Source organism: Serinus canaria, chromosome 1A (genome assembly GCF_022539315.1).
Source record: "Serinus canaria isolate serCan28SL12 chromosome 1A, serCan2020, whole genome shotgun sequence".
Lineage (NCBI taxonomy): Eukaryota > Metazoa > Chordata > Aves > Passeriformes > Fringillidae > Serinus > Serinus canaria.
This window is the reverse complement of record NC_066314.1, coordinates 29,734,392-29,756,858: the sequence shown is the minus strand read 5'-3', so window position 1 is coordinate 29,756,858 and position 22,467 is coordinate 29,734,392.

Here is a 22,467-nt window from a genome sequence, read left to right as displayed (position 1 = left end):
GTTTTGTGTTACCATTGTACACCACAAATTTGAATTACTTGCTCAATTGCTGTACCTCATCTTGTCTGTGCATACATCAGCATTTAACAACATCCTGTATGGTTAAGTCATGAGAGGGCGACAGCATTGTTGACAATCTCAAGTGTATTGTGCTATACAGCTGTGCAAGACAAAAAAAAAAGGGTGGGGTTCTGTGCTATATTCATGTTTAATTAACAGTCAGATCATGAATTGGGCTGTGTTGTGGAGCACTCACTACATATGCTCTCTGCACACACCAGGGAAGATCAGCTAGAGAGGTCTTGCTGACTCCTCAGCAGAGGGAAGGAGTGGGGAAGTGCCACTGTTGGGTTTATCATGCTTACACAAATCCAAGCTCATGTAAAAGGAATTTTCATTTTCTGACTCAGAAATCTGTTGAGTAAACAGATTTTACTCAAAAATTCAGAAGATTCAGAGGGCTGTGAAGTACTCAAAAGTTGTCTGTGCTCCCACCTTGCCTTCACACAAAATTCTATTTGTTTGTGTGTCTGTGTGTGCATAAATTATGTACACCTACAGATTAACTGGAAGGGAATATATATATTTCATGTTAAATGCTACCTTCCTGAGCACTATTATATGCTCACTTGAGTACTGTATCCTTAATATACTGGGAAACATTTCCTTATGAATGCTAAGTCTGGCTTTGCATTTTTTAAAGAAAGTAGTGCCAATAATATTTTTAGTTTAAGCAGATTAATATAAATAATGTTGCTTTATCACTGAAGAGAACTTTAACATGGACCAGAATGAATAGTAAAACACCACCATACCTCTCTTCCTGTTACTGTTCCTAAGAGTTATATATTTGAAATTGTAACTGCATCTTTACTTCAGAGTTAAAACACTTATTGTGACTACAGCAGAGTGTAGAGGCTTAGGAATTCATGTAGTCCACCCAAAATATACAGATCACCTCAAGAAAAGTAACAGAACTATGGCATAACTCACTGCCTTTTTATGGAAAAAGAATACGGGGGAGATACAGCCCCCTTTACATCAGAGGGGCTGTAAAATGTTGAGGCTTTGAGTTAAAATACATTGGTCACAGTGGTATGCTACTGCTGCACACTCTGGGGGTAAGGGCAATATTGCTCACTAACTATTTGCACTGCTGGGAATGCTGGTTTTTGGAGTTTCTTATTGATTTTGCAATGTTGACAAGAGGCTTGGTGAGGATTTTTATTATTAGACCATCCATGAAAATATAATTAATGAATTTTTTGAAGACTGCAGATTAGTCTTCATCTGCTTTAGTCTAGTAGGAGAAGAATTTTTATTTGAAAACCAAGCAGAGTCAAGGTGGTATTGCTAAAACTTCATTCCCTTTTAAGAGAGAAATTTGTGAACATGTGTATCCATGTATTCACAGATGAGCAAGACGGCAGCTCCTTCATATAATAACCCTTTGGCATTCCCTGCTTTCTATCTATTCATGGAGCTGCACTGATGTCATTGTGTATGGTGAATGGCTGGTGTTAAAAGTGGGGTTATCTGTGAGATATTAAATGCCTCATTCTTTGGATTAGCTGGGATAAATGGTATGGCAGCTAAATATAGTATGGGAGTATATATAGCATATCACTAACTATAGTATAGGAGCCCACACCACATGGTATCACTATGTATAAATACTTCCTATCATTGCAGCTGCAGGTTTTCCCACTGTTACATACTTGTCTGATGCACACTCACAGCCCAAAATATCCTGGTCTACACACAGCTCCAGCATCAATGAGCTCATGTGAGAACCATGCCTGTGGCCAGCCAGCATTTGCAGCCTGCCTGCTAAAGAGGGAGGCACTGCAGCCCCAGACACATGCTCAACACCTATTCCACAAACACCCACCCTGACCTCTCCTTCCCTCCTAGTTAGGCAGCCTTCATTCCCTGCAGCATCAGCTCTGCTCTGCTGATGCTTGAGGTATAATTTCCTTGTGTCAGGAGGCTATTTTAATTAAACAATTACAGTTGTAGTAAATTAATGAGGGGAGTTAAAGAAAAGTAAAAGATATGTCTTCAAGGAGAAAAAAAAAATCAATGAAAATGTTAGAAATTTTTGTGGACATAGAAGTGTGTCATTAAATGGGTGTTTCAAGAATGCCAGAAGTGATATAGAAAAAAAAAAAAAAAAAAACAGAAGTAATGAGTATTTCAGCTCTGGATTTAGTAAGGGGCAGAAAGTGGAGCATTCTTTAGAGGGCAAAATCATCTCTAGTCCATAAAAAATCAAAGGCTCCATTCAATAGCATCTATCTTAAAGAAGGGCAGCAGGCCTTGGTAAGTCAGAATAGCTGGATCTGGTGTTCATTTCATTAAACCCTCCTGGTTCTCAATGACTGACATAATAGTAAACAAAGCTAGTAAGCAATTACTCACTAAGAGGTCTAGGTGGTGCTAGAGATAGAATATTTCCATTCTTTTGACTTTAAATTTCAATGGCAGTTTTACTGAAATTGTGCAATTGCAACAAAATTCTGGCAGAGCCAGAGAGTCTGTTTCCATTAACCTGCCTGGCAAAGTGCCATGGGCTCCAGGGAGGCTGACAGTTCTTGGCCTCCACTTCTCCTGGCAATGGCCAAGGGCCAGTCACACCCAGCATGGACAGTGCTTTGGCTGAGGGTCCAGGGTGAGCTCAGGGGCACAGAGTTTCCTTCTGTGGAGCTTGACCTTGGTGCTGTAGTGGCAAGACTTCCATGGCATATTGTGTTGTCTAATACCATCCTGGAAAAAAAAAAAAAAAAAAAAAGTATGGTTTTAGTTAATTAAATCATCACTTCCTGAAAACACTAAAAATCTTGTGCTGAATCCGGGTGATAAAAACTGTTTTCTTAAGAGTAGGAGATATATGAAGTTGAAAGGGATCTCAGGTAGCCTACTGTTCCACACCTGGATCAGATGGTGTTAGGCTAGTATTTGAAGCCAACAACATTGGCTTCAGCTGTTCATTTCCAACACTTAATTAAGCCAAAGAAAAATTTGGATATGCAAACTGGCTCACAACCATTACAGTGTGTTAAGAGATGTTGTTTCCAGCCATGCAGGACACATGATGGATACCTCAGTACCCTCTGGACAAAGAGGTGGTGGGGGCATTTGCAGTGCTGCAGAGCTGCTGCCTTCATTGACACAGCATTAGCACTGACAGGAGTTATGTCCTGTGGAGCCTAATGCCCTTGCCCACCAGGTGAACCAACTTCTAAACCCAATGCATCCCATAATGATAACTTTGGAAATCAAGATGTCCTAATTTTGCTACATAAAATGGGCAGGCAACCTTATGCTGTTATTAGCAGTGAAACAGAAGGTGTTTATCTCCCAGTAGAAGCAAAACTAAACATAAAAGGATGCTTGCTTGGCTGCAGCTCTCCAGGACACTTTGAAGTGGATGTTTCAAAGCTCCACACACTTGAATGGAAAGTGTCCACAGCATTCATTCAGCTTTAGATGTAGCACGCACCTCTTCTGGCTCATTTATTTTAAGGCTTGGGAAAGTTATCCCATGCTCAGTACCAGATTGTCTACACATAATTTATTACCTGTTTATTCCCAAAAGGAGGGTCTGTACCTCCTCTCAGGGGAAGCTTGCAGAGGCAGGAAGTGATGACTGCTTACCATCAGCATCACCCTCATTTTCACTCTCCGACCTAGGCGGAACTTCTGTCTTTTCTACCACAGACTGTGCCATTCTTGCCACCCTTTCCTTCCAAGATGGCTGAGCTTGGCTTTTTCACTAGCAGCTCAAGCAACTAGCAGCTGAGCTAGTTTCCAGATTCCCACAGTCAAACTAACCCAACAAACTCCACATGCAGGAGTTAATACAGGTGCTCATAATAGGATTGACATTTCTCCTTCAAATCTCCACCTTTAACTGGGTCTATCCTAAGCAAAGTTGGAGGGCTTGGCACAAAACCTTCCTGAACTTCCCCAGGAAGAAGCAGCTGCTGAGGCAGGCACCTTTTCATATACCTCACCTTATTTACTGTTTCTTATGGGTCACTTGATGGTCTCCCCTTGGCTTGTAACACCTCCTCACCATTCAGAGGCACTTCAGCATAATATATCACTAGTGGGCAGAAATAGGTGCCCTACTTACATTCTGAATGCCCCATTTCAGGGTTTAGGAGCCACCTGTTTCCCTCATTCTGTTACAGAGTGATATAACTTACATCTATCCAGAACCTGCAATGAACTGATATAAATCTTCTGATGGTGCCTGAGCTGTCTTAATTTACCCCTTTGCTTTTAATAATTATTTTGCACTCTAAATTTCTTCTAATAAACCTTCTGCAAAATGGCAAATAGCCCTTTTTACACTGCAGCCTCAAAGAAAACATATGAATTAACCCTGCTTTTAAACCTGTGAGGAACTGGGCAGATACAAGCTCAACAGAAAATTATTTCCCCATTATTTTCTCCAGGAAATCAGATGCCAAACCCTAGGCTATTGCAGGAAATGTGGTTGTTCCTGGTATTGCTCATTAGGAGTCTTCAAGACACTGAATACTCCTACTAACCTTCCCTATATCAAGCTGGGTGAATATACACACAATTTGTGGGTGAAACAGCTGGTAATTAGAGCAGCTGTGCTTTTAGAAGCTATTGGGAAATCAAAGATGAGATTACTCAGAAGACAAGTTTCCCCGAAATTGTCTCCAATGCCCAAGACCTCATAGTACTACTACATGAAATACATTGAATTGCATTCAGACTAACAAATTCCCAGTGGGGTGACTCAGGGAACCCAGTCTGGGATGACTAATTTTCCTACATATAGTCATACACCTGGCCAAAGCCATGAACATGCATTTTGGTTAAAGTGGAATATTCTACCTGGCTTCAGGTACAAAAGAAAGACATGGACAAGTTCAGTATTTCAGTAATAAAAAAAAAGTATCACAGTTACCTTCTGGATGGGACTGAAACCGTTTTGCTCCCATAGTTACTGTGCCACCAGCAGCAAAGTGATCAACCTTTAACTTCAAAAATTGGGAGCATGCAGTTCCTACCACCTCAGCCACTCTGAAGCACAGTCACCACCAGGGGCAGGTTATTTATGCAGCAGAGGGAAGTTTTGTTAAAACACTGGAATCAACTAAGTCCCACAGTCCTCAGTCGACATCTTCCAGATTCAATGCCAGATCAGAGAAAGATCTCAGAGCTGTGTGCACATGTGGAAAGGTTTTTTGTAATACTTAGTACAGCCTGATGGAATATTTTGATTGGTTATCGCTGCAAACACCACAAAGCAAATCACTCGAATGAGAATAAGAAAAGTCTCCTACAGTCAAACTGGACTACTTCCCTGACAAAGGGGATTTTTTCAATTCCATGTTTGGTTTTTCTATTAACCAGATGCTTCACCATCATTAGATAATATAAACTAAGCCAATGTATGGGTACTAGCAATAAACTGTAAATCCCAGGACCAGAGGCCCTGCTAGACCTCCTGAGCATTGTCTTCTGGAACCATGGAGCCAGGCACAGCATTTTCTATTCTTCAATCAGCAGTGAGTAATAAAGGCAACTCTTTTGCCCTGGACTCAAAAAAAAACCCCACTTCAGATTCTCCTTCAGTTGGAGGGCAGAAGGTGAGGAAGTAGGGAAATATTAACTTTTCCACAACATCTGCTAAAGTATCACCCATGTGTTTCACTTTCCTTGTTCCTGAACACAGAAATACTTTGTTCATGACAATTCTCCTGCAAGGAGATGACCTGAAAAGCACCGATGTGCAAATGAATTCATCAGAATGATTGCTGCTGCTTTGAGGAGACTTGCAAGCTGTGACAGTTAATACACATTGCTATAGCAACACTTACACAAATATATATTTGCAGAAAGGTCCAATCCCCGAGGGACCCATTCAAGTCTTCATGAAAAGTTTCAGCTTGCCAGCAAGAGAGCAGACACAATCCCATGAGATGGAGGCAGCCAATGCACCATGTACTGTATGAATTACTGGTCACTTGGGGACCACAAGTGATGGGAAATAGTTTGTGAGAAATCCAACATTCAACTGAAACCCTCCAAAACTGAAGGAAACAAAAGTTTTAATAAAAATACATCATCTTCCTATGACAATGCATATCAGTTAGGAAATATGGAGTTAACTGCTTGTCCTGAAGAGTTAGATAATCTCTGCTAAGGTATGCAGACGATGCAACGTACCTCTATCATTGGCTGGCATGAAGTTCCTCCATTAAAAGCAAGTAAAAAGATTCACATGCACCCAAAGAAAATTGGCAACCAAAACAGGAAGGAACATATTCTACATATTCCTGAAATAATTTCCCTTCTTCTGTTTTAAGTATCCCCATGTATTAACTTATATATATGGAAAACAATTACAACACTTATAATGGAAAACAATTATGGACACACTAAGCATGTGGTTTATCCATAAAGTCTGTCATCAATTACAGCATAATCTGCTGAGACTTCTTCTGGGATGTCACTGGTTTCTGATTTTCATTGAAACCATGAATACAAAATGTGATATGCCAAGCTTGTGACGTACTGAGCCAAGTGTGCAGTATTTCTAACATGGGTTGAAATCACCTTACATTTACTAGGCACACAGATACTTGAGTTGAGTTGCATATGGAATGATACATTTGGATTCAGTTTCCATTGATCTACTGATAATATTAACATGTCCTTTGAAAGCATTCTGCTTAATTACATCCAAAATTCTTATAGATTTTGAGCTCAATGAGGTAAATCCCAGTCAGAAATTAAATGTGTAAAGTACAGTCTTACATATAATAGGCAGAAATGAAGGAAGGCAGGGGTGAAACCCAACAGCAGAAAAAATAAAGAATCCAGTCCTGAGATCTATGCAATATAAGGAATTGCATTTTCTTTTACAGTGTCTGTCATCATAATGATGAGCCTCAGCCTAAAACAATGTCATTTTTAAGACCTGCTTATGTGGGTAGCTATTCTAGCTACAAAGTTGTGTATTGGAGGACACACAATTGGAGGAAGCTGTAGCCATGTGCCCTGTGTATTGTTGACACAAGGCAAGATGCCTTTGTTTACTAGACACTGATTACATCTTTTTTCGTGTTAAATGCCCTTTCCTAATTGGCACTGCTCACTGGCAGGCTTCCATGCTAGACCCAGCAACAGCCTTTAGTCAAAGGAATCAGAAACAGCCAGACACTTGCCCTGACTGGTGCCTGTGGATAATTCTGCTGACACTTCTGCCTGGAGAAAGCATGCAGCCACATATCTCTGACAGGAGTTTTCAGCATTAGCAAAATCTTATAAACTGCTAATAGTCAGACACTAAATCTTTCCAGAAGAAGGAAGAGAAGCAGACCTAGTGACAGCAGACACAGCTGCTTGCTGGCCATCAGGATCACCTTCCCCAGCCCTGCACCATGAGAGCCCAGGCATCCTCTCCATGGCTTGCCAGAGCAACTTGAACCCAGCAGGCAGATCGTGCTCTGAAACCCTGGGTGAGCACTCACACATCCCTCCCAGTGGCTCTGCCATGGGACAGCATCTCCAGCAAAGAGCAGTAATATGGCAGAAGACAAGTGTTATTTCAAGTTACTCATAACTTCCAAGTTATGAGTAAAACTGATGCTAAAACAAATCAACTGATACCTGTTCTCTGAGTTAATCTGTCTATTGTAACCAACAAAACTGCTTCTGCTTGCATTTGATGTTCTGTACAGGGAAAGAAAATTTCTCTGACATTTCTGGCAATGTTAAATAGCTCTGCACTCAATAACCCACAGTGTGCACAAGAAAAATGTGTGTTTTAGGATAATCTCTACATTGCTGTTTCCCTATTGCTCATGCTGGTGTAAAGAGTATAACAGGTTCTTGAGCTCCTGAAAAGCATGACATATTAATCCTCACAACTACCACTAACTAGCTGAGGAGGATTTTCTGCCATACCCACCCCTGTCTTTCAAAAAATCACTCTCAAAATAATTGAATAGGAGCTGAGTATGGAGACAGATCATACACAGTCACTATTTGCTCTCTGCCACCATGCAGAGTAGTGGTTTGCTGTCTGTCCAACTCTTTGACTCATGTTTTGAGGAAGCCACCACAAGCTGTTGCATGCAGAATAATATTACGTGAGGTATTAGGCTGTCAGCAGAAGTGGGGAAGCAGAAATAAATCTGACTTTAAAATGACAAATTTCCCAGAATTAGATGGGGAAAAAAAGTGTTTTCCCCAATTAAAGCTGAGGAAATGCCAGGTAAGTTCCTAGGTTAATATACTTCTGAATTGGGAGAGCGAAGGTGCATCTGTCTTGACTCTATAGAGGGAAGACAGATTTTATCTCATTGATTTCAAGAAAAAGGAAATAAGGAAGAACAACTTTAGATGGTATTTATAGGTAGGAAAAAGCCATAATTGGCATGGTCCATAAGTACAAAGTTCAGTCATTAAAGTTTTAATTACTGCTGCCATGAGTAGTAAGGAAGATAACAGAGCATGAAGCAATCATATGCAAGTGCACAAAAATCCTGTCTTTGTCTTTACTGGGAAAATGGCAGCCCTGTGTTGGCTGGAAAAAGAAATTTTGCAAATAGCATTGAACTCTAAGGAACCAAGGCCAGGTTCATCACAGGAGCTAAAATGCTGGGAGAAATTATTAACACCATAGCAGGATCATCTCATTTGTTCCACAGGAAAGCAGATTCACTCAGTCACCTCTGAGACTTTCCATGAGGTGCACCAAGGGTAAGTTTGGAGGGAATTCTAAGAGGCATGCAGATGGGGCAGCAGAAGAAGGGATCCCTGAGCAGTTCAGCCCTTGATGATTACCCAGGGCACCAGGCCAGTGCTGCAGCTCATGGTGCTGGAGCTCACACTGACACCAGCACCAGAAAAAGTAAAGCTACGAAAGGGACGGTCAGGCTGAGGAGAAGAAAGGCTCTGCAACATGATCTGTTCCATCTGCTCTCCTCACCAGCCAGCAATTTAATCCCTCTGCAGATAGCACCTCACAGGATAGAAAGAACAAAGCTGTCTCTACCCAGGCAGTGTGTCTCTATGCAATACCACATAGATCATGTCCACATGGGCAAATTTACTTTTAACACAAAGATGACTATGTCCATTCTGCCTCCAGCCCATGCTCTCTGAATTGTCCCTGTCTATCTTGGTCTGCAGGAGAGTTAATTAACACAGGGGAAAATCAACTGAGGACCGTGTCAATAATTAAGGATGCCTGCCAGAGTTTATGCTCTGGTCCCAATATTTTTAGTATGCTTGAGGCACCCAAATCAGTTTTATTTGGTTTGGGCACAGCTCTGTTCCCACTGAGCCAGCTAGAAGCATCACATCCACAGCTCCAGAGCACAGCACCAGGAGCTGGTACCCTGAGCAGGCTCCATGCCAGACTTCATCCTTCCTCCTGCTCCAGGAGCTCAGAAGCAATGACCCTGAGCCCACCTCAGCTAGTTTCCAGCACCCATGGGACAACACACAATAATTGGGAAGTTCTCCCTGAATGCTTTCACCTGGCAGCATCATGCAGAAATTCAAGCTGGCTTTTTGCAGAGCTGCCTTGGGAAGCCATGGCATTTGTATGACTCAGATATTTCATACCCACTTTCCCCTGGATAATTAGAGCTGACAGACATAACAGCAGTAAGGAAACATGCAAAAGCTTAGGCTACAGACTATCATCTAGGAAAGCACAGATAATAGAAGGGAAAAAATTAATTTGCACTTTTAGCTTCCATTGCAGGACTTTTGTTTGGTACAGTTTCTGTGTATTTCACATGAATATTAAATGATGTAGAGCCTAATCCTGCAGCTTTTATGCATTCATTTATTTTGAGTTCCTGCTTATGCAAGAAGGGGTGTACCTGCAAGATTAAGGTCTAAGTGATCATTTCCATCTCCTTTGTATATTATTGATCTCTGTACTTTTGCCTTATTTCCCCTGGCAAAGCCTTTCAAAGTCAAAGGAAATGAAACAATACTTCCCTCTACTGGGAGACCCTGGAATTCTGGAAATTAGTGTGAAGAGTTAAATTTTTCTGAGCTACTTTTTCTAGGTTGAGGGACAGGCCACAGCAGCAGAGTGCAAAGACAGAGAAGAGGTAGCATTTTTTATTGTTTTGTTCTTATCTCTGGATTAAAGCTTTGTACAGTTCTTATATAACTCACTCTTTTTCCTGCAAGTTTTAGTCAATGTGCCAGGCTTATTTTAATTATAAATGCACCTCTGAAAATCCTTGTGCCACTCGGGCAATTTGCTGAGAGTTTTTAAGTCTTGCTGCACAATTTTCTGGATCTGTTGCATAGTTGTTAGTTACATTTTCTCAGGCTGCAATTGCATGGCCTATTCTAGGACTCCAGTGTCAGTTTTGGAAAAAAAATCAATCACCATCAATGAACATCTTTTGAAACTCCCTTTGGGAGTATGATTCAACAGCAAGCTGGGGGAAGTCTCTAGGGGACATGGAAAATTTCACTTGTGGCTTATAGATCTTCTTACAGAGAAGGCTGTTCCACAGGGCTGGAAAGGGTGATTCCCACTGGAGTCATGGGAGCCCTGAGATTTCCAGCTTTTTTTATAAATCAGGATCAAGTAAAGCAAGGTCAAGCACCAGCTGTCTCATTCCTGATTTCCAGGCATCATCTACTGGCAGCTGTCCATAAGCTTTTCTATAGATAGAGAGAATTCTACTGGCTGTGGAGGCCACAGGGAAATTTGATAATAGGGGAGATTTATACCAAGTAATTCCCAGATACTTCTGTTACTAGTTGTGTCTCTGTCAGGTTGCCTTCCAGCCTCTCTCAGGGTTCTGCACAATGCTTATGTTACCTTCCATACTTTCTGATTGTTCATAACTCTGTAATCAAATGAGGGCCACGAATGTAAGTTTGTTCAACAGTCCTAACATCTACAAATCTGAAATTTCATATGAAATCCGAAGTGTCCTGGATTGCTCTTTAACTAAGTATCATTATCCAACACCTCTTTAACCGATGAGGTAACAGATGAGGTATTTCAGCTGCTAGTAAAAGTTACCATTTCTGGGCTGAAACACAGAACTACACAAGAGCAAAACTACAGGCAGGAAAACTACACAACAGCAAAACTACAAAACAAAATTTTCAGCTGAGAACAGGAAGAATTATAGGTAAGAACTCCATGGTCAGACCCTGAGACCATCTTTGGTTTGCTTCCAGCTGTTATTGAAGCAAAGCTTTTACCAGTTCTGTCCTAGTTGCTCAAGGATGGCAGCTCTAATCCGGAGTTTGCCTTTTGCCAGTCCTCTGGAACAAACACCTGATGCTTTGGAAAAATCACAGTGGCATCCCTCAGGGGCTGCAAGAGGTCAGACTGCCCTTTCCTGCCTCCTAAGACCCACATGAATCACAGGTTTAGCACGCTGGTTAAAAAAAAAAACACCGAAAGATAATAATACAACTTGATTCATGGGCTTGACATGCTCAGCTGAGGACTCTTGCCCCACTTTTTTGTTCAGTTAGTCAGTTCCTCTTTTCCACATGGAATCTTGGACACTGTGCTTCTTTCCTGTGTCCAGGAACATACTTGCCCTAAATCTGAAAAGGAAGGCAAATGTACTGTTGCTAAAAATGACCATACCATCATTGCAGGCAGGTCATGAGCTCTTTACGCCAGCAGCTAAGCAGTCATGCTCAGCTAGCTCCATTTGATGAAATCAGGTTGCATGTATGAGTAACTACTTATTCAGCCTCATATTGAATTCAAGATCTGGTCATTTTAAGTCAGAATCAGAAATCAGAAGACCATAACGGATCACAAGGCCTAAGTCACATTGTAGGAAAGGACTTTCTGTTCTTAATTATTCAGAGCAGTGGGACCTCAAGACTTGGCATCTCACATTGAGGGGAAAAAATGGTCCTTTTATTTGGTAGGAAAACAGCACAGCAACCTCCCAGAAACAACATAGCTGGAAAGAATAGAGCTGAGAGATTTCCTTTTAGGGCAAATCTCTCAACCATTCACTGATTTATTATTAACATTTGTACTGCTGCTGTGCTAAAAGGTCCTGGCTGGCTTGGGCTCCTCTAGGCTAAGTACCATGCTGATGGCTTTATCTGCAACTTGAGGCTGCAGTTCAGCCTGTAGCCCAAAGACCAAGACCAATGATGCTTCACACAGCTGAAGGGTGACCTGCTTGTCCTTTAAGCCAGAAAATTGTGGCAAAGGAGATGTTCCCAGGTGAGGGCTGTCATTGCAGGTAGAGTGGTCACTACTGTCTAAACACTTTTCATTTTGAAATTGAGACCAAATTTGAGCAAAATAAATGAAAGTTCCAGCTTCTGCAGACTTTCACATCTGATTTTTCAGACCCATATGCCTTGCTACTGAGCACAGAGGTCCATAATTCCTCATTATAAACAGGCATTTGCAAAATGGGGGGAATTTCAACCAGGTTTATGAGATATACACCTAAATGTGGCAGCAACTGCTTTTAAAAAGCCTGATAATAGCCCACTGCATTTGCAGCCCTGGTCTCACAGTGATCAAACACTACTCACATTGCTCACTGCGTGTAACAAAGGTGTAAATTCAACCATTGCAACAGGTTTGACTCAATGATCTAAGAGACCTTTTTCAGCCTTAATGATTTTGTGATGCTTTTGGGTTTTTTGGTGACTCTTGCTTCCTGCTCTTGCTCTGCATATGGCTGATTGCTGTTTGGTTTGTACTCCATTATAGCCCCCAGATCCCCATGGATTTCCTTTGTTGTGGCATAAATGCCTGCATCTTGTTTGTAATCCTACATCTGATTTCACTTCACTAGACACAGAATTTTTTACCTGATGATCTTAGAGATCTTTTAGAACCTTAACAATTCTATGATTCTGTAAATCAATCAGCTGAAGTTTAATACTGGCATTTCTCCAATGGATTTTACTTGGAATTCTCCTACTCTCCTCAGTACACCCCATTCATATTAGACTGATTAGGCCTTGCATTTCTCCACTAGCTCATGATAAAATTCATCAGTCCCTACTAAACCAACTAATTTATCAAAATGTTTGCTGTTCTAGAGCATGTACAAAGCCCCTCATGGGTTGGAACCAGAAATCTGGGAGTAAAAAACCTAACATGGATTATTTCAGACCCATCTTATTCTTTGTAGGCTGGTCAAAAGAAAGAAAACACGTGTTGTTTTGACATATGTGACATATTTCTTTCTAGGACAACAAAAAACCATCAGACACGGACAAAATATTTTATATCTGGTGATTTTAAACCTGGCTAATATGGCTACATAAATGGGGATGAACTAGGAACACAGCTTTTTTGCTGGGTCTTGTACAGTTCACCAGTGTTCCCCAGTGAGAAATTAATCAGCATGCTTCTTCCTCTACTTCAAATGTATTTCTAGAATTTTTATGTAATCTCTAAACTGTCACTCATTTTCTCCTTACTTTCTCCTTTCTCTCTTGTTTGATCCTGATTTTAAGGCTAAGGATTGCTATGTGCCCTCTCCTCATGTCAACACAGATTAAAGGGTCCCTGAATTCTTGTGGAGACAAAAAAATCAAGCCCTGAGATAAAGATTTCTGGTGCTGGAGTCTCTACTCCTGCCATAACTAAGCAATTCCAACTGCCTGCCTAGTGGCAAGTAAGTAAACAGTGTCTTAAGTGTCCCACAATCCAAAGGCAGTATCAGGAGGAGACCCCAGACACCTTGTTGGCCCAGCATCTACCTCTCTCTTCAGCACCTCTGAAAATCTGGTTCTTTCCAATGTGCTGCTTTGGCTGTACCTCTCTATTTGAAGCTGAACACAATCTACCAAACACTATTGATTGAAACATTATGTTATCATATTACTTTCAATAGCACTCTACTCCAACTCAAAATAGCATTTGCCTTTGATCCTCTGTACCAGATGTTTTCACTGAGCTATCCAAAATGACATCTGATTTCCTAAGTGACTAAAAATCCTTTCCAGCTCAAATTACTCTTCCACATGCATATACAGTATTTTAATATGATGTTGTATCATTGTGTTGGGTAGCTGAGTTTGGTCCATCTGACTAGCGAGTCACACTATTTTTATTAATGAGAATAATGTCTGATTTTCTTCACTCCATCTTCCACCAGCTTATGAAGACAAATAGTTTTAAACCATCATTCAAGACAGATCTATGTGTTATCAAGTCAGATCCCTCTGGTTTTTTAACCAGTTGCTTGATCAGGCCTGACCTTTATCCCCTTGTTTTACTAATTGTGGGAATTTTTGTCAAATCCCTATTCAGAAGAAAGCATATGCACTATCACTACATCACCTTGTTTCTCCAGGAAGGTGACACCATACTAGTAGAACAGGATGAAAACTTCCCATTTCTTCTGAGACATCAAACTCTGGTGCATCTCCTCTAGGATACAGGGGGGAAAAAAAGTGCTTGGAAAACTAAAACCATACAAGACTATTAATTTGTCTTACAAAATAACTCTTCAGAACACAAATGCAAATTTTTTAGGTAATCTGAAGCAAAACTTCAAATTAAAACTGTGGTCCATGAGTGCTACCCATGTGAGGGTGCCTCAATTCACTGAGAATCTCTCACAATTTATCCATTGGAAAGAAACTTGACAGCTTTTGAACTCTGGTCCAACAACAAAAGAATTTGGGCATATAAAAGTGGAATCTAGACTCTCCAGTCACAAAACACATTTCTTCACATCCCTATTATCTTCCACATACCCTGCCATGCACAAAGGGAGTGGGAGTGAGAGCTGGCCAGAGAACTGCTACTCTGCAGGATCATGGGGACAGCACTGCTGATGTTCATGACCAGCATTGCTGGTTGGGTGGTAAAAAGGAGTAGATGGTGGAGATGCATGAGGGCATAAAGACATGCTGAAAGTCACAGTCTGCAGTTTCACAAATCACATTATCTGTTTTATATTTTCACTACTGAGATTGGACTGATAGGATAAAAATCTTCTTAGCCTGGGTTAGCCTGGGTTCCCATGGAAATGAAGATTATGTAATTTCTCTTTCTCTCTCCATCATCTCTTCCTGCAGTTTTCTGGACCATTTTTTGGCTTGTTTTAATGCAATCTGACACGACCTCACAGTACTCAAAAAAATTAATGTTTTTAAGATTTGCACGAAAACCAGCATCTAGAGAGAGAAGAGATTCAAATCTTCACCAGAGGAAAATCACTAAATCAAGCATTCTTCCTCTGGCCCATTTGGCTATTTAGCCATGTCTCCAGCCAGACAAAAAATGCCTTGCCTCTTGCCCAGCCAGCACTTAGGTGAAAGAGCAGGAAGCTCTTTCTAGAGCTTATAGAGAGGTTTAAAGAACATGCTGGAAAAGGCAAAGATTGATAAGAACTACAAGGAACATTATTTCTGCAGACACAGAGGAGCAGCCCAGTTCAGTTAGCACAGAGGCAGATGCTCCCAGCTCCCCTGGGCTTCCATGTACAGAAGTAACTAGCAGCATCTGAATCAAAATGCCTCCAGTGGTGCCCTAAAGCAGTCTCGCTGCCTTCTCCTAGTGAGCCCTGCCTTTTCCATCCATTTCTGGGGCATAGGCAATGCAATGAGCACCATCTGAACCAGCACCAGGCTTTTAGTGACATGGGCAAAGCTGGGATTTGCCATGCTCTGTTTGAGGGATTGGAAGTGGACGTTCTTTGTAAGGGAGAAACACGGAGGGATGATGTGGTGCAGAAGGGCCAGACTGTTCACTTCCACAGACCACTGCAACAGGGAGGTGATGGAGTGATTGCTGCCACTGGCAATGATCAGACATGAACTCAGCATCTGCCCCAACCTACCCCTCAGTGGCAGAAGGCAGCAAACCTGTATTTACACAGCTGTGGCTTAGTCCAACCAGGTGATAAGACCAGAGGTGTTTTACCATCTCAGGTAAAACCATCTGTCATCCTCAGCAGATCCTCTGCCTGCCTCACCAAGATAAAGAGTCAGGTTCTGGGCTTCTCCCAGTGGACAGCAGCTGCTGATTCCCTTCTAAATGGATCCCAAGAACAGCCTTTAACTTTGAAGTCCTTAAGCCTGTTTTCCAAACAGGTTCTGCCTTGCAATGGAATTTCACTGAGACCACAGAGTGAGGATCTTCCGGGTGGCTTAGGAGGTTCTCAGCACTTCTTAAGGCTGGGACAAGGTCTGGGTTCCTGTACGACCTCCAAGAACTGCCTCTGCATTTTATCCAAACCATGCAGATTATTAAAGAAAAAAGTGTGTTGGACATGTTCAGACCAGTTTTTCTGATGCAAAACATTGTGCAAACAGAAGTAGAAATAAGGCCATTTTGCAAATCAAAGTCTTGATTTGTCCCAATACAGTGAATAAAACCAGCCAACCAGTGCCATCTGAAAAGCTTCAGACATTTTATAGAGTCTTCTTTGCCCTTCAGCGACAGAAAAAAAGGAAAGGAGGGGGAAGAAGGAGGGAGGAGAGGGGAAGAAAAAGTATTTTTTTCTGCATCTGTTTAAGGAAAATACTAGACAGTGCTCAATTTCACATTTGTGGGAGGATGATTATGACCAAAGTTTTGATATGTGGTTTTACAGCACAGAAAGATATTCTGGGGCATTTTACAGCCACTAAAAATGTTGTGTTCTGGTGTGGATAAACACTCCATTATCTGAGAAGCTGATTCATTATTCCTCAGTGGTAGTGTCATGACATATTTTTAATTGTGAGCTTGTGGTGATAACAACTAAAATGCATCATCTTTTCCAGGAAACTCGTCTAATGCAGAGATCCATTTGATCTGATTTCTCTATCGACTTGTGCTGCATGCCAAAATAACAAGTCATGCCTTCATGTCACCACTAGAAATGAGCTTAGCCAGAATCCATCTCCAGACAGAAAACATACCCAGAGTCTGGAGGGATTTGAAATCACTAAATCATAGATCGGGAAATAGCTTCCAACAACAGAGATCAGAAGAATTTGGTAGGATGGGAATAGAGGCTGGGGAAAAACAAAGAGCTAGAAATTGCAATAAAATTTTGGGGATCAATGAAAGTACTTTAAATGCAGTTTGTTATGATACTTTAAGTAATCAAAGGTTTGTGAATGTGACAAGAAGAATTTATGCCAACATGCTAAAAACATGAAGAATGAGTGTGCTATTCCCAGAGATACAGACGAGAGATTTTGGGGCCATTCTGACAGTCCCCTGAACACTGCTGCTGCTGCACCACAAAACTGGCTCCCAGCCAGTGACAGGGAAGTTGGGAGTTCCATCTCACTATTACAGCTTAGCCACTGAATCTTTCACCCAAGTGAAGCTGTAAACTCTACCTTAAGAAAGTATCTCAATCACTGTTAGTGAAGAACCCTGAAAATTTTGGAACAGTTTGTTCACCTATAACAATATCTTGAAGTATTTTACTGACAGGACTCTCCAGAAGCCCTCTTTGGCACGTCTGACTCCAAGGACAGGAGCAGATGGCAGTAACACTGTGACTTACTTGGCTAACACGTTGCCACACATTTTATCCATCCTTGAAGGACGTGTGCAGTAGACCTCTTTCCCCCAAGATATTTACTTCAAGGCCACTTCCTCCTGATTCTCCTGAAGCCAGGCAGAGGGTCCCCACGTCCCACTGCTCCCCTGCGTGTGTCGCAGGTCTGCCACTAGAGGACACTGAATCAACACGAGACCTTGCCGAGGGCTGAAGTGGGGAGTGCTGCTAGGAATGGGGGGGCTCTGTGGGCACATACCACTGCCTTCTCCCACTTACCAAAACTCTGGGAAAGCTGGAAACTGGATGGGGGTGGGTCTCAGCTACACCAGTGGTGGTTTGCCACTTGAGAGTATGACTTTCTTGGATGAGTTCCATCCCTTTGGGATCCTTTCATTTTATATTTGGGGTGCATTTTTTATATACCGCTGGGGAGGAAAACTGGGAAATCAATGTTATTTTGCATTGTGCAAAGCTCTATGTGTTTGTTTATGATGGGCTCTTTACTAGGGAGCCCATTCAAAAGGAATTGTGAAAGAAACCAAACAGGAAAGGGTGGAACAATAATCTCGATAAGAAGCATCACAGGCAATGCTCAAACACAATAGTCAGATTTACAGCCTGGAAGATGTGAGGGCTCTGCCCCAACCCAATGAAACTGTTGTTTTTCCAGGGCTGTAGATCCGGAGATCAAAGGGTAAAGATCAAGCCTGCAGAAGATGCAGGAGAGAGGGGGATGAAAAAGCTCTTTTAGCCTCCTGAGGCTGACAGATGTTCTGACTTGGCCTCCAAGAAAAAAAAGTTTCATCCACTTATAGAAGTAATTCTTCACCATGAAGAAACTCTTTAATGGTAGGAAAAACCCCATAACTGTCCATGCCTTCTCCCAGGAGAGGCTTTCTACCTCGCCACAGCTGTTGGTCTGTCATGGATATCACTCTTCGTGAACGAGGATCCAGGGAAATTCTTAGTGGGGCCTGCACCAAATGCCAGCACACCAACTGTGTATCCAGCACAGAGCTGGTTCCTGGTATAGACAGAAGAGGCAACAGATTTCTTGAGGAGATCAGAATGGAGCAGAGCTCCTTTGTCCTTGGCCTCTCTCAGGACAGCCAATGTAGCTGCTGACACCAAGGAAAGGTTACACCATCAGGTGAGTTAACAGCTCTCCCAAGGAAAGAGAGAGCTGCCACGAAAGACACTCTTGCTTCCCCCCACAACACTTCTCACAGAAGCCCGTGCAAGGAGGATCTGTGCCTTTCCAAGGTCCCCATCATGAAACCACCAGCTTCCTATATCTTTCCCAGCAGCTCTCCCTTTCCAATGCAGGCATCTTAATTCTACGAGAGATGGGTGCCATCAAGGGTGGCCTAAAGCCAGAAGCAAGCAAAACCTTGGCAAGGCACCTGAGGAGAAGCCATCACCAAAATTAAATCACTATGGAAATGACACCAAGGAACCACCACTGGAAAAGGAGAATAAATAGTTTCTCCATGAAAAGCATGGCACAGACCCTGTGCCAGGGGAAAGGGACAAGCATGTTTGTGTGTAAGAGGGAAGAGCCACTGCACCAGGGTGCGGCTACACTGCAATGCTGCCAATAGGAGAGAGGACTGGCATCTGTCACATTCCAGCATGGAAACCCATGCTAAGTTTGTGGGAGTATTCATAGCACCGTGTTGGGTACACAGTGTCTCAGAGCTGATTTTGGAAATACAAGGTCCCTTATGACACTTCTCTTCATTTTTCTTCTTTGGAGGATACATTAGGGCAGAGCCAATTCCTGTTCATCACCATTACACACAGTATAGCAGTCTTTGCACCAAATATTGCTACTGGCAAACATCTCCAGCTGCTAAATCCTGCAGTAGGGAATGGAGGGGCAGTAGGAGCATGCAAACAGTGCTGTTCTTCCCAGGCTGTTCTTCACAGAAACTACCCATACTCATGATAGGTGAGAGTTGAGGTACAATGAGAACAGAAGAATGGAAGAAAATAATTTTTTTAATTGATTACAACTATTAACCTTTATTGAGTTACTGTCTTTTCATGCCACTAGACAGCATGCTGTTACCCTAAAGTTGCAGGAAACATTCCACCCAATTTCCTATTCCCAGCAGGTAGAACAAACTCACAGAGGGGAAACAGGTCCAATTTAGAGAAGGGTTGCAAGCCACCATCTCAGGAAGAATCCCAGCCAGATTAGCAGAGGATGTTTCATGGGAGAAGGAAGAGGTTGACTTCACCAGTTACCCCCTAAGCCTTTGGCTTCTTTTTTTAATTGTTCTATGTAGCAAATCTGGTTTCGTTCTGAAACATCAAAGCAAACCATTCATAACATTATGAGACATTCTTCTCTGTTCTTTTAATCCATACTGTTGCCAAGTTTATCCCCAGTCCACAAGCAGCCCATGATAAGCTAAAGTTGCTTTTGGAGCAAGCTATTTGATGAGAGAAAATAAAAATCTGGCTGTTTTAATATCCAAATCAGTTTTAAGACAAGCAAGAGAGATTTACTTTTTCAGAAACAAAGAGGAAATATTTTATAATTAAGTATCTGGAAAATTTGTCCATGTCAAAATCCTCACAGCCACCAAGAGGCAAGAATGCAGCTCTAAATCACAGCATGAGACAGGAGGGGCTGCACATCCTTGTTGTGCACAGCCAAAATCAAGAGCCTAAAAGGAATCTAGATAAATCCCATATTGACATAACTCATGTTTTCTTTCACCTCTCTGGCCCCATCCCTTAGGATTATATCAAGATAGACTGTCCCTGAGTTATCCAAACTCTGCATTACTCAACTCTACGTGGGTGCAACCCCCATATCTCACCTACCCCTCACCTCTGCTCTCTGGCCCTGACCTCCGTGGGAGCTCAAGGTGGAGTCTCTCACATACCTCCAGTCTCACTCCAGAGAGTCTAATGACAACATCCAGTGCTTGTTTAACTTCTGGGATTGCCAGAAAGAACTATATATAAGAAAAAATCTGAAAAGCTGCCCCTTTGTCTTGTGCTTTATGGAAGTTCCTGGCTCCTGCAAGTCTCCCTGTACCAAAGCTAAGTATTAAGCTCTTGTTATTGCAGCTCATTTCAGTAACAGCAGTTGCCCAGCAAGCACTACATTCAAACTGCAAAATCTTCTGGAATTCACATTAACATATAAAGGACATTTTCTTGTATCAAAACATCAAAATATTTTCACTTTTTAATTCTCTGCTGTTATTCACGTACATGAAATGGGGATAATTAGCAGCCAAAAATGTTTTACAACTTTTAAAAGGTAACAGTTTTATCAAGTGTGTCAAATGTCTTCCTAGCAGCATATGTGTACGTATTTTTTAGTATTCATTTCTGATTTATTTTTAAAAAAATGAATTGAAATCAAGACACCTGCTGGTATTCAACTTCTACCTAATTTCAATTACCACAAGCACATAATAGAAGAGCAAATACAGGCAATTTCAGATAGCTCTATCATTTGCCATCATATTCCATCCCTTGTTTAAAAGAGCTGTTATGGCCTATTTTGATGGAAAAAAGTTAATTTCATGTTCTGATTTCCTTTTTTTGCTGCAGAAGATAGAGATGTACAAAATTCCAAAGACTCACAAATTGAACAGTTTTACAACGCTGCAGCACAATTACAATCTCCATTCCATGCATATTCAGAAGCAACAAACAGAAGATTTTGAGAGATATTCAGAAACACAGAGTTATGGGATGAGCTTTTGTAATCAAAACCATCAGCTTGAAATTTTGAGTATTATTCATTCACTGCTTGTCCCAGTATTCATGTTAATGAAAAGAGCTGTGAAAATCCCTGTCCCAGCTGATTTATGATAAAGCTTTCAGACAGGAACATCATCATGCATTACATGTTAAAGATAGTACAAAAGTCTCAAATATTTTTTAAATCAGTTTTTGTGGAAGTATGTTGTGAAGAATATACTTCAGCTGTGGTGCTGGCTGTAAATAAGTAATCCAACCTGTTATGCACAAACTCCTCACAGTGGACCACCTTTCTATCTGGGTTGCTCCATCTGGAAACACCACTGGGCTGGAGCATAACAGGCTCTTACTGGTGCTGCTTTTCATAGCTCCAAAAACAAAGAACTGGAGAGCAAGTTGTAAGAGGTTAGGTCTAGGTGTTTAATACCTTCTCAAACATTTAAGTTTACAAAATAAACATGTTGTTGTTGTTGCTGCTGTTGTTGCTGTTGTCGGTTTTATTATTATTATTACTATTACTACTGCTACTGCTAGTAGTAGTACTTTCCAACTCAGGTATGGAAAATAAAGCTATGTGCCATTGTACCATGAATTCAGCTGGCAGCCATGGTTTTTTTCACCCTTTTCAAATCACTTTGCAATTTTTTTCTAACAGATCAATAGCTCAAATACAGCTCTTCTGATGCTCAAGGTAGCCACTTTCATCTGGAGTCAGGCTCAATCCTAGTGGTACCTGTTCAGGAGGTCCACAAATATTTATTAACTTACAGCTGAGTTCAGGTTTTGAGAATAAAATACACAAGTCCTACTATGGAAGAGCAGAGTATGCCTGGTCTGACACCTACAAACATGTGAGCAGATTGCATACCTCCTTTTCTTGTGCCAAGCACAAAATGCAATGTAATATGGTACAGGCCATGTACACCCAAAATCCTGCCTTTGCAGCCCCTGCCACAGCCCTCTCTCTTTAGCAAAGTAGGAGTGGAGGCAGAAAGCAGGCCCTCCTGGTGCCCTCCACAGACCATCTCCAGCAGGAGACAAGCCCCAGGTCCAGCACTGTTGTGGGATCAACCACAGCTGTCCAGGGATGCCCTGGAGCAAAGAGAACTGGTCTGGCTGCAGGAGATCAGCAGCAGCAAGGTTCTGAGCTGGAGAAGGGGAGGACAGTGGTTCATTAGCTGACAAGCTAACAACAAAGGGACACAGAGGCAGCCCGTGCTGGGACTGCTCAGTGTATGGTTTG